Source organism: Rattus norvegicus, chromosome 6, assembly GCF_036323735.1.
Source record: "Rattus norvegicus strain BN/NHsdMcwi chromosome 6, GRCr8, whole genome shotgun sequence".
NCBI lineage: Eukaryota > Metazoa > Chordata > Mammalia > Rodentia > Muridae > Rattus > Rattus norvegicus.
Genome location: NC_086024.1, coordinates 137,213,140 through 137,225,802, shown reverse-complemented (window position 1 = coordinate 137,225,802; position 12,663 = coordinate 137,213,140). Strand labels below are relative to the sequence as shown.

The following is a 12,663-nucleotide window of genomic DNA, read 5'->3' as shown; positions in this document are numbered from 1 at the left end:
TCACTGGCCAGCACTGTCTCCTGCTCTTTCTCCCATGGGTGCCCAGCCTGAGCTCAACAAATGTCCAGCCATCGGGGCTCCAGGTGGCTGGCAGGCAGTTCTGCACGACCCCAGAGTCACGGTGATTCTGTCCGGGAGCCGGCCACATCTGTCTGAGTAGAGGGTGCGGTGAGCCGTTTCTGTGTGTGATTCCAGTTCTGGTCACAGCTGGGGATGGACAGACAGTCGGGGGACAGTCAGGGCCATAGCACTGCCACATGCCAGGAGCAGCTTCACCAACCTCTGCCAGGGACCCTAAAAGTAGAGGGCCCGATGCCATCTGAACCGAGGGGCGATCCTGACCTGGCGGCAGGGGCCAGGCTGCCTCCAGCAGGCTGCATGCAGATCGTTAGGCCGTGATTTACATTCCCAGCTTCGCCAGGTGCTCCCGCCCACGTCAAGTACATGCGCCGATTTTTTATGCAAGATTGAACGACTTAACGGCCTGAACAAGTCTGATGACAAGACTTTAATTGCTATTTTTCTCCCTCCATCCCTCAAGAGAGCTATATGCAGACATTTAGAGAGGTATTTCATAAAACAGAAAAGAAAGCAATTCAGGAAGTTCCTTGTAAATTTGCCTCCCGAGCCCTGAGGCCGCAGGGTGCTGTTGTGCAAGAGGCTAGGTGGCTTTGATCAGCCTGGCTCCAGGGGTGTCACGGTGCTTCCTCTGGGGTGCATAGGGGTGGGGTGACTCCGGCTTCTAACTGGCCAGTGTCTGGGGGTCCTGGAGGGATCTAAGACCCAGATTCCAATCCAATGGCCATCTCCAGAGAACTGAGGCTACCTGTGTCATTCCTCATTCTCCACCAGAGTACACACCCATTCATTCACACACTCGATAACTCGTCCATGTACACATCAAATGTCTACACGGCGAACGCCTTATGCAGGCCTAGGCCATCTGGTCAGCAGTTCTCCCGAATGTGTAGTGAGTGGTAGGGAGGGGGTTAGATAAGGAACCAGCCTGAGGCAGACATACTGGACGATACCTGAGTGGTTGGTCTTGGGATGGGCTTGGGGCTGGGTACAGTGAGCTAGGAGCAGCAGAGAAAGCTGAAGGTCGGGGCCAGGTCCCCACAAGGAGCTGCACATCACTCGGGGGCTGTGGGCATCCATCCGCCTGTGTATGCGGGGACAGCGCAATCAATACCATCGATACTTGACTGCCGTGAAGACGACGCCAGCGCTGTCCGTGGAAGCACGTTTTGTCTGGAAAATGCATAAATTCTTGGGCCGGGGGTATGGAAGAGTGAGGGAGAATACCAATGACCATAATTTGTTAGCGAAGGATCCCACCTCACCTTTAGTACACGGCATGACAAACACCTGGAGAACACGGGAAATGTATTCAGTAGACCAAATGGAAATCAATCTCTCTTTTCACGAATCTGCAGCCCGCGGTAATTCTGAGAAGCTGCCCCGGCTGTGTTCATTGCTCATTCACGACGTGTTCAAAGGACTCCTCGAGGTTAGAATTCTTCTTTTAAGAAATTGCTCAGGGCAGCGGGGCTCTCGTGAAGAGCTACTGGCTGACACCTCTCATTAGCGGCCTCAGAAGGGCTGAGGGCCACTTGGGCTGAGAGCCAGGTCTCAGCCGATCTTTGTCCTGCACAAAGGATGGGCTAGAGGGGAGCACAGCTGGTCAGAGCCTGGTAGGAAAGGACTCTCCAGGGACCCAGAAAAACTTTCTATTGGGGCTGTTCATACACACAGGGAAACTGAGTCTGGGGCAGGCCAGGGTACTGTCGTCAGATCCTGATCTTCCTTTCCTCAAGACCAGGATCTCTGAGACTTCCCAGGCACGGGCTGAGTTAGAAGTCTGTCCTTCGAGCATTTGTGTGTTTGCCCGGCGGGTGTCCAGCACCCGTCTTGTGGTCAGGTTGATGCTAACCCCACGAGGTTAAGCCAAAGATCAGAGCATCCAGCGGTTTAAAGAGAAATGACAGGAACCAGGCTAAGCCCGGTTGTCTGGGCTCCCAGACACACAGACATGCACAAGTGTGATCCTGCGATCACATGCACACAAGTGTATACACACTCACCAAGCAGGTGTGCGCACGTGTGCTATGCCTGCTTACAGCTGCCAATGGCACACTCGGGTGCATATGTACATCTCTGCTTACACGCGTACTTACCCACACGCGTGTGCGCACACCAGGGACAGAATAGTCCAGGCTAAAGCACGAAGGCCGTTTGAGGATGACCCAGAGATTCAAGTCTGTGGTCATGGGTCAGCAATCAGTGAGTTCCTTGTTCCTCCCAGTCAATCCACAGATGCCTAGAGAGGCTGTGCTTGCCCACAGGCCCTAAGGCCCTGCTGCTCAGAGATAGGCTGCAGGGAGGGGTGGGGGTGGGTGGGGTGAAGGGTGGGTTTCTCTTCGGAGCTGCAGCACCCCCACACCCCAGCCCTTGGTTCCTCCTGGTTGTTCTCCAGGACAGGCTTTTACACCACTGAGAGGGGAGGGGCTGGGCCAAGCCGCCATGAAAGGCCCTTGGTGTGGAAGGACAGGAGGATCCCAGCCCAGCAAAGGAAATATTGAAATTAAATCCTTTCCCAGGGTTGAGGGAACTTCCGTCCTAATTAAATAGAGGGGACTCCTGGGCCTGCTGTCAGAGCCGGCCTGCTCTGGGAGGGAGGAAGCAGATGCTGTCCTTGGAAGGGGAGAGGGAAGGGGCGGTGGGCGGCTGTCCCCCTTTGATGCTGATTCCAGGCACACACACACACTCATCACGTCTAATTAAGGCCGAGCCTGTGTCCCCTGTCCTGAGGCACAAATCCATATTCAAGGGCTGGGTGGGGACCACAGGCAGGCTTACGTGGGCAGCTGTGAAGAGGAACTCCCCCTACACACACACACACACACACACACACACACACACACACACACACACACACACACTGTGCATGCCTCTCCTATACCTGGCCCACTAGCTTTGATGTCTAGCACTGTTCTCCCTCAGCCCTCTCTGCTGCCCTGATCCTGGAGTGAAGGAGCAGGAGAGCCCAGTGCAGAGCCCTAAGGACAAAAGGAGCCAAACACGAGTCTCGAGCTAAGTCCAGAAAAAGGCAGTATAAGCAGGGTTCTAGAGAAAGGGTCTCTCTGATCCCTGTGTGGCTGTAGAAAGGAAGCAGACTCCCAAGCCCCAACCTGCCTACCAGGATCCCAAAGCAAGGTGGGGGCAGAGGACAACGCTGAACTTCAGAAAGAAACCATGATCACCCGGGACCTGTGCCTCTCTGATGAGCTGCAACCAGGCAAACCCCCATACATCAGTGTTTGTCAAATTCAGGTCAAGTTCAGTTTTGAGAGACTGTGTCTGACTCTGCTGTGTTTTAGACTTCCCTACCTTCCCCTTGGTGGCGGCTCAGGTCTCCATGTCACTCCCAGCTGTACTGGACTGTGTGGAACCAGAAGATGACTGTCATCACAGACACGCCATCTTAGATTGGCTCTCTTCTAGCCTGCCTGCCTTCCCCTCCCCCTTCCTTCCTTCTTCCTCCTTCCTCTCCCTTCCTCCTACTTCCTTTCCCTTCCTTTCTCTCTCCCTTTCTCCCTCCCTCCCTCCCTCCCTCCCTCTCCCTGACCCCCCTCACTCTCTTTCTTCTGTTGGTACCTAAGGGCCCTTAAGCTCTGTTCTCATTTCCAAGCAGGGAAAAACCTCACAGTTTTCATTGACATGGTTGTGTGCCACCCTGCTTGATGCACCCAGGGTCTGCCCCAGTGCTGTCCTTAGAACCTGCCAGCATTAGGCTTCTATCCAGGGCCACCAGGGAGTGCTCTCTTGCCTCTGCCCAGTGCTCTCAGGGTCTGTGGAAAGGTTTGTCTGATGTGAGTTAGCTTGGCTGCTCCAAGAATCCAAATCCTGGGGAATTGTTGTCATGGTCGTTAGTACTTAAGGTGGTCTTTATTCTGGGACTAGTGTGTCTTCCACCAGAGCTGTCCCTCTTCTGATTGATTTCCCACATGGTATTGGCAGGCACCGCACGGTGTCCCTCCAAAGTTAATTTGCTGAAGCCCTGACCCCCACGTGACAATCTGGAGACAGGGTCTCTGGGGTCAAATGAGGTGACAAGGGAGGCTCTAATTTGATAAGACTCTCTGTTCTCCCAGACGCCACCCTCTCCCTTCCTGTCTTTCTCTCTCCTATTCTTTCCCCTTTCTCTCCTTTCCCTGTCTACCCCCATCCCCGTCTACTTCTCCCTGTTCCTTTCCACTGAAGACACAGGGAGAAGGCAGCCACCTGCATGCCAGAAAGAGGACTCTCAAAAGAACCTGGGTTTGCTGACAGCCTAACCTGGGCCTTCCAGGCTCCAAACCACAAGAAACTCATTTCTACTGTGCAAGCCATGCAGCCTGGCCCCATGTCAGTAAGGGTGGTGCTGCTGAATACAGCCACACAAGAGGTTCCCTCCAGCTAAGTGTCCCAGCACCACGTCTTCCAGTCTTTCACTTCCTCTTTGCCCTCGGCATGACCCCACAGAGTTCCACCTCATGCCCTTACAAGTTAATCAGCAGCAGACGCCAAGGCATCCTGTATGGACATCAGAAATTTTTCCTGGATTCTCCTCTTTGAGTCTTAACGCTAAGTTCTGGGCCCCTTACGACCATCCCTAACCAGGCCTCTCCATCCTGCTGCACACTCTGGGTCACGCCTCCAGAAGACTTCTCAGGGCTTGTCTCTCTTGTCTCCTTACCTCCCTCTGTCAGGAATCACAGCCTCCGGCCTGCTGTCCACCATGCAAAAGGTTCATGTCTTCTACCGAGGTGTGTGGCTTTTCAGAACAAAGGGAAGTCCACACCCGTTCTCTCATGATCAAGACAACTGTCAAGGCCACTTATAGTGGTACATGCCTGTAACCTTAGTGTTCTGGGGGCCGAAGCAGGAGGACTACAAGTTCAAGGCCAGCCTGGGCAGTTTAGTGAGCTCCTTATCTTAAGATTGTAAAAAGTCATATGAGGAGAGAACAGAAGCCGTAGCCCAGCCCAGGGTGCATGCTTAGCATGCTCACGGCCCCGAGTCCACTCTCTGCCCCTGAAACACAAAACAAAAACATACAGCTGTTTCATTTCTGCTCACACGCACATCGGCTAAATGCTGCATTGAGGGGCGACACATCCTCACAGATGCGCACCCCGGAAGCAAGGCTGGCTTTACACAGACTGACAGCTGCCGCCAGCGCTCAGGACAAACATGAGCATCTCCGGCACTCCAGAAGCCCCACGATCACCCCAACCCCAGAGGGTGGCCAGCTTACCCCAGCTTGGGCTGTTCTGTATCAGAGCGCACAGGGCAGTCTGCCCTTCGCCTGTGGCTTCCTCAGGTCTTTCTGTGCTTTTCAGCATTCCGTGCCAGAAACTACACGCAGCAGTGAGTATCTTCCTCAAGGACAGCAGAGTCATGTCCACCCATGGTCCTCAGGCACGGAGTATCTCTGGCTTGCAACTCCCTGAAGGCAGCTCTAACGGCTTTTGAACACACATGTCTTAGACACCCGACGTGTGGCGCTCTGTGAGGAGGAGGAGACCCAGGGGTGGGAGCGCAGAGCAGGTCTGCTCATCTTGAACAAATGCGGCCTAACCACACAGAGGAGGTGACTTGGGACACTCATGTCTCTGCTGTCAGATTACATATTCTCCCCTTTTCCTTTGGCCACTCATTGCAGAGGTCAGGTCACACACGGTGATCACAACCTGTGTCCTCCTGACAACCAACAACATTGTTCTCTCTCTCTCTCTCTCTCTCTCTCTCTCTCTCTCTCTTGACTTGTGGGGGCCCTGAGGCACTGAAGTTCCAGCACCCATATTTCTGCCTGTTTTTGATTGATTTGCTTCACCTCTGTTTTAAAGACTGCGTTCAAGTTTTTGTCTCTCTCTCTTTTTTTTTCCTTTTCCTTCTAAGCGCATGTCTTTTGTCAGGTGGGAGCGTCACGGAGCCTGATGTCTCTGTTTGTTTTTTGGCCTCACTGTGCCTCTGGGCTAGCATCTGATTGATGAGTGCTCCCATTCAGACATCGCCACCAAATCCCATTCAGTTTTCCCCACCCCCCCAGCCTGCTCCGTTTTGAGCCATTTCCACATCTGGAGGACCCTGAGCATAGCCTGCTCTTCCTAGCCTTTGTTTCGGCCCCATCTTGACAGGCAGGCCTCTCCTCTCCTGTCTACATCATTGATAAGAGTATCAGACAATGCAGGACTGATGTCAGTCCCCTGTGGCGCCGCAGACCTCCCCGCAGGGTTACACGGGGCCATTAGCTAAGGCCTTTGTCTATAATTATATACAACAGGCAGCATTCACTTAGCAGATCATCTGGGATGCACTAACCATTTCATCCTCGAGAACCACGGGGCAGACTCTGCCAATGCCTGCTGAAGTCACAGCAATCACAGGTCCCTCTCCTATAGGCTAAGGACCGTGACAAGGAGAGACAAGGAGGTTAGTCTCACATGATCAGCTCTCAGAAAGCCAGCATGGTTGGGGAAGGGAGGCCTGGGGGGTTTGGTGGAGGGGGAGGTTGCCAGCACTGTATTCTCTCTGCTTTGGGATGAGATGTGTGCTAAGAGCTGATATTTTAAGAAATCGGCAGGGGCCCTTCAAACCAGAGCAGATTTCTCTTGACTGAGCTGAGGCAGGTTGCCTAGCAACCAACTCTCATTACGTCATTGCCAGGCAGATTCTGAGGATGGGGGTGGGGGTGGGGGCAGAAATATGAGTATCTGGGAGACAGAAAGCCACACAGGTAGAGAGGACAGGAGGGTCACTTACTGACTGGCCTGGGGAGGCCTGGGAGGCTTCCTGGAGGAGGTGACATTACTAGTGTCCATGCAGATGGTGTGTGGGGCAAGACCTGATGCATCAAGTTTACTTTCCTAGTTCCTGTGATAAAATACAGGACAAAAGCAACTTACATCGGGAAGTGTTTGTTTTTGCCTTTGTTTAGAGAGAACGGTCCGTTATTGTGGAGAAGGCATGGCAGGCACAGCGTGAGACAGCTGATCACGCAGGTCTGTGGTCGGGAAGCAGAGAGAGATGACCGCTGGTGCTTAGCTCGGCTCCCTTCTCCTCTGTATCCACAGGATCCCAGCCCACAGATGGTGCTGCTTACCTTCTGAGAGGGACTTCCCTCTCAGCTAAGTCTCTCTGGAAACGCTCTCACAGAGAACGGACGCGTCTCCTAGGTAGGTTGATGCTGAAGTGAGCCATGTCACCTGGGCCCTCCTTTGCGGTGACTCCCAGACAGAGGGGCTCACTGCCTCTGAGGTCCCCTGAACCTGTCAAATCAGACAACAGCCCCAGGGCCTCGGCTCTGGGGTCCCACATGCTATCTCTGGTGCCCGGATGCTGAGCATGTACCTAGCTGTAAGAGGGCTCTGTGCACATGACAGCTCATGGTCCGTGTGTCCCTGGGCGACCTTCCCATGATGGCATACATTTACTGGGACAGACAGGAGTCTCTCTGCTGTAGATACCTGGTACCTCACAAGCCCCTCCAACTCCAGGATCCCATCACGGCCCTGTGGTCACAGCCCCGTGGTCATTGTCTTGACTTTGTGTGTCACCTTCAAGCACAGACACCATGCTTTGCTTTGCCCAGGGTCTAGCTCACACAGAGGAGGCTCAGCTCTGCATTGCCCCACACTGTACCCTCCGAGCTGACACAGCTTCAGTCCTGTGTCCTGTATGTCCAGCCCCACAGGGCTCCTCTGGCTTCTGTGTCCGTGTCTACTGGCAGATAAGATGATCATTGCCTAGCCTTGACTGCCTCATCCCTCTACTTCTAGACACCCCAGGGGACATTGGCCACACAGGTCTGTAACCAGCGAACCCTCCTGGCCAGTCTAAGCCAAATCCACATCCTCCCTATCCCACTTTGTCCTCTCCAAGGCAGATACCCTGGCCCTACTGCATACGTAGGAAAGCAATTTCTTCTCTACCAGCCCGGGTCTTTTACATATCAAGTACAAGGCTCTGAGGCCAGTGTCCCCACAGCTGTCTACGCCCTAATCAGCCTGTGGGTCTGGAACCTGAGGCAGCAACAGAAAGGTCGAGGGCCCTGAAACAGGGGTAGTCCTGGATGTGGTCACAGTATCCCAGGAAAGAGGAGGTGGGGGGTTAGAGTCCAGAGGACACGGGCAGGAGCTATCGGAAGACAGACCTGCAGAGCTGGCTTTGAAAATGGGGAAGATGCCAGGTCCCAGAGTACAGGTACCTCTAGGAGCAGAAAAGACCAACTGGGAACACATGAGGCCTGGTTGGGACACTCACTGTCTTGAAGCCTTTAGAAACAGGGTGATTTTAAGTTAGAGCGCAGTGTACCTCAGACCCTCAGCTAATGGAAATCCCCTCCGTACTGACCTCCATGGGACCCTCTCGTATCTAGCAGTCCCTTGAGGAAACACTGTCTCTGCTTGGGAACACAGAAGACACCCCTACACAGACAGCTGTCTTGAGAATCTTAGACGGCGGGTGAGATAGACACCAGGAAGGAGAGACACCCAACAGCCCCGCCCACCCTACTCCCATGCCCCCTGCCCACGACCCCCCCCCACTCCCTCACCCCAGCATCCCAGAGAGGGGCCAGGTCGGACTCGCACGCATGCGCATGCGGCTTCACTGTCTGACGCTGCTGGTTCCCGGGGAAGCCTTAATCGACGTAGCAAAACAAACATTTGCTTTGGTGATCCACGCTGCGTTAGATGCACGGCATTATTTTAATTAAGCCTGGTGACTGATGAGTCTCAGGGAAGCAGATGCTCCGCTGTATTCAGGTATATAAATAAAAATAACATCAGGCGGGTGGCGGGGCGCAGGCTTTGCACAAGCTGCACGTCATCGTGAGGGAGCCCGTGTGGGCTGCCTAGACCCGGACACGCAGACCTTGGGAAAGGCCACCAGTACTCTGGAGTTCAGCGTTGGCCCTGGAGGGAGACCAGGAACACTTGGCAATTTAGACCTCCTCCGGTAGTCAGGGAGGAAAGGCCACCAAGACTCCCCTGGGAAGAGAATGGGTTTGTGACCTGAAAGACTTAACACCACATGCCTTTGGGCCATTACCAAGAGAGCACAAAAAAATCCCCTAGCTGGGACCTTAAGCTCCAAACTCTGCAGTCCTGAAACTGACTGGTCCGCTAGGTACCACCTTGGAAGGAAACCAGGAGTCCTTGACTGAACCACATACCCACAGGTGCCCCTCTCCTACAAGGTCCTACCCAGTGGTGTGGGGATTAGAGGCTTGGGTATGTTATATTTCACTCCACTTGTATGGTCCTTAGTATAGGTCAAGGGTCCATCACCTGAGCCCCCTGGATTCTGGGGGGCTCAGGTTCCTGGGATTCAATGACACTGTCTACATCACAGCCTCTCTCCCTGCACTTCAACTGTCTCCAGGCGTCTTGAACTACCTAGCTACATCATGGACAGTGTGAGGAGCAGGAAAAACACATGGAAGGGCTCCTGTAGCCAAAATATTCTGTGAGGGAGGCAGGACAGGGCTTGGTGAGCCAGCATCACCAAGTGAAGGGACCACCCACAGGGGGCGTGGTCTCTGGAGTCCTCACCTCCTACTCCTACTCCACTGCTAACTTGGCTTCCACACCATGTGTTTTCCCGGAGCAACATCCTCAGGTTCCTTGCGATTTCCTCTCTTTCTCCATCTGGGACTTCATCCTCGGCTCTCCCCCTCCCCAGAGCAGCTTGACGGGCCTCCATCAATTAACTCCACTGTTAACTGAGCGAATAATGATCTGCGAAATTGGTGGGAGTTGCGTTAAGTAGCTTGGTGGTTAACTCTGACGCTGTTGATATTTCTGCTAAAAAATAATTAAGTGCCTCTCATTGGCCAGACTTCAGCTTACAGTTGTTACATGTCTAATAATTTTATCACAAGTCATTTAACTTGGAATTTTGCTTAAATTCACTGCTGATTTGCAGCTGTGATAGACACCATCAAAGGAGCCCGGGCTAGCATGAAGGATTGATGCTGTGTCCATTAGAAGCCATTACCCGGGGCCTCCAAGCCTTTTCCCTGTGATGTCCTATGGTGGAGCATTACAGAGTTAGCTGTCCTGCCTGTCATACACTGGCTACCAGCTTGGCCAAGCCATGCAGTGGTTCCTCCCATTACCAGAATCCTCCTCACTGCATGTCAAAGTGTCCCTGAGAAACTGCTTCTCTTCTGTCCCTGGCTCATGTCCTTGTGGTGAGTTTATCTTGCCAATCAGACCCCACTGAGCCCTTCAGGAGGAAAGCAGACAAATGCCCAGAGAGAGACCATTGTCACCACCCTCAACACAGGAACCAAGAACCTTTGCCCTCAAGAGATGATGGCAGGTGGCAGGCAGGTCGTCAAATGGTTCCAGTCAGCCAAGATTCCCAGGAGATCGTGGGACTCCTACCAGGACAGAAGCTGAGTCGATGGCACCAGTACTAATGCCTGGGTCTTCTAGAACAGCTAGGACTTCTAGAACAGCTGGGGCTTCTAGAACAGCTGGGGCTTCTAGAACAGTTGGGTCTTCTAGAACAGCTGGGACTTCTAGAACAGCTGGGGCTTCAAGAACAGCTGGGGCTTCTAGAACAGCAGGGACTTCTAGAACAGCTAGGACTTCTAGAACAGCTGAGGCTTCTAGAACAGCTAACTGGGGCTTCTAGAAAAGCTAACTGGGGCTTCTAGGACAGCTAACTGGGGCTTCTAGAACAGCTAACTGGGGCTTCTAGAACAGCTGGGGCTTCTAGAATAGCTAGGTTTTCTAGTATAGCTGGGGCTTCTAGAACAGCTGGGGTTCTAGAACAGCTAACTGGGGGTTCTAGAACAGATAACTGGGACTTCTAGGACAGCTAACTGGGGCTTCTAGAACAGCTGAGGCTTGAGGTCTCACACAGATCCCTTCTGGGACACCAGAGTCCTACTCCTTGGGAATGAAGCTTTGGGCCAAAGGAGACCAGTGAGGGCTCAGGAGCTCAGTGTGCACTGGCCTAGAACATGTGTGCCTGGAATTTAACCCCAATGCCAGATAGAAAAATATGGGAATATGTTTCAGAACTGAGAACTGAGCATAGCCTCTGGTCCACTTAGTGAACAGGCAATCTGGATAATCGTGTCTACGTGTGTATGGCTTTGCTGGCCCTGCGAGCCACCCCAGAGGAGAGAATCTTGTACAAGGTCCTGCTGGTGGGGGCTCTGCATCCACAGCGCTGTCTCTGCATACCCTGAGTCAGGGCTGTGAGGAGGTATGGATGGGGTTGAGTATAGATCCCGAAGCCAATGGCCGAGGGACCACATGGCCCCAGTCCTTCATTCCCAATGGGAGGCAGAAGCTCAGTGACAGAGGGGCCTCCAGTTGTCAAACAGTCAGGGCAAGGAGCAGAGCAAATGAGAAACAGGTCCCCTCTGCCAGGGACCAAGGATCTCAAGTGTGTCCCGTTGCCTCAAGTGGAGGCAGCCCTCAGCCTGGCACTTACTGGTGACTATGGCTGTGTGGCAGGCCATCCCAAACTCAGCAGGGGGAAGCAGACACGTTGCCTCCAAGCCCTGTGATTCAGGAAAATGGGTGTGTCTTAGCCAAGCCACATCTCTTAGGACACTGTTTACCAAGGTATGGCTGCTGCCACACAAAGGTTCAGTAGGGGCAAGAGCTATGCACCAACCTTGGCCAGTGCCTCCAGTCCTAGCCATCCTGTCCTTGAGACTCCACACAGGGTTGCCTAGTAGCAGGACAGGCCTCCCCAGGAGGGGAAGGAAGGGTCCCACAGAGTTTCAGGACCTGGCTGTCCCACGCTCTGCAGCCTTCTGTTCTTTGGGTTGAAGCTCCTGTCACCCTCAGAGAAGAGACTGCCATAGGAAGTCAGGCACTGTGACCCTCTGTATATACTGCTGCCCCCTCTCCCCAGACCCCAGCACCCTTTCCAGTCACATGCATGCTTACATTCACATACAAGGATGTCTTGTATATGACTCCTGGCTAAGACGCATATGGCTCCTGAATGTCATTACATCCTCCAGCCCCGGTCTATGGACGGTGCACACTGTGTACATTTGTTTTTGTGAAGGGCATGGCTTTTCACCTAGAAACTTCTGAATCCCCCCCTCCCCTCCATCTTTGATGCCAACAGCCCTCTACAACTGGGAGGGGACAGCTTTAGTGGACCCTGACCCTCTCTGTTTCCTGGACCTACTCGCTGGCCAATGGGGTATTTGGGGTTGACACCTTGTTCTGACTTGGTACACAGAGAAATCAAAGTCTTTAGAGACCAAGAAAGGAAGGTGCTTGTGTGGAAGTTACAAAAATGGGCTCAGGAGAGAGCCGGGCTTGGTACTCTGGGGACAGGTATCTAATAGAAGGAGACACCCATGCTGAGGAAGGTCTCAGGACCTGGAAGGCTAGTTAGTAACACGAGACTGTTCTGAAAGGAAGGAGCTGACTACAGAAAGGCATTCATCAGGTGGACCTGACCCCATTTGTCCTTGGGGCGAAGGCTGTGCAGTGAAGGGGAAACAGAGCTCTGAGAGGCTAAGGCAGTAGCCATCTGACCTCCCTTCCTGGTGTGGACGCAGCTTGTCGTGGTCATGTCTGCCTGGGTCTCTATCACATCTTGGTAATAAATGAGACGTTCTGAGCAGGCCAT

At 53.4% G+C, this 12,663-nt stretch overlaps 1 long non-coding RNA gene across 1 annotated transcript; it reads right to left on the bottom strand.

The window, feature by feature from the left end:
- Positions 1-4,939: 4,939 nt before the first annotated feature.
- Positions 4,940-6,793, bottom strand: LOC134479480 (uncharacterized). Its single transcript, XR_010052863.1, has 2 exons — positions 5,300-6,793; positions 4,940-5,076 (listed from the first exon to the last, which is right to left on the bottom strand). It is a non-coding gene; the product is annotated as an uncharacterized LOC134479480 (long non-coding RNA).
- Between the last annotated feature and the right edge of the window lie 5,870 nt (positions 6,794-12,663).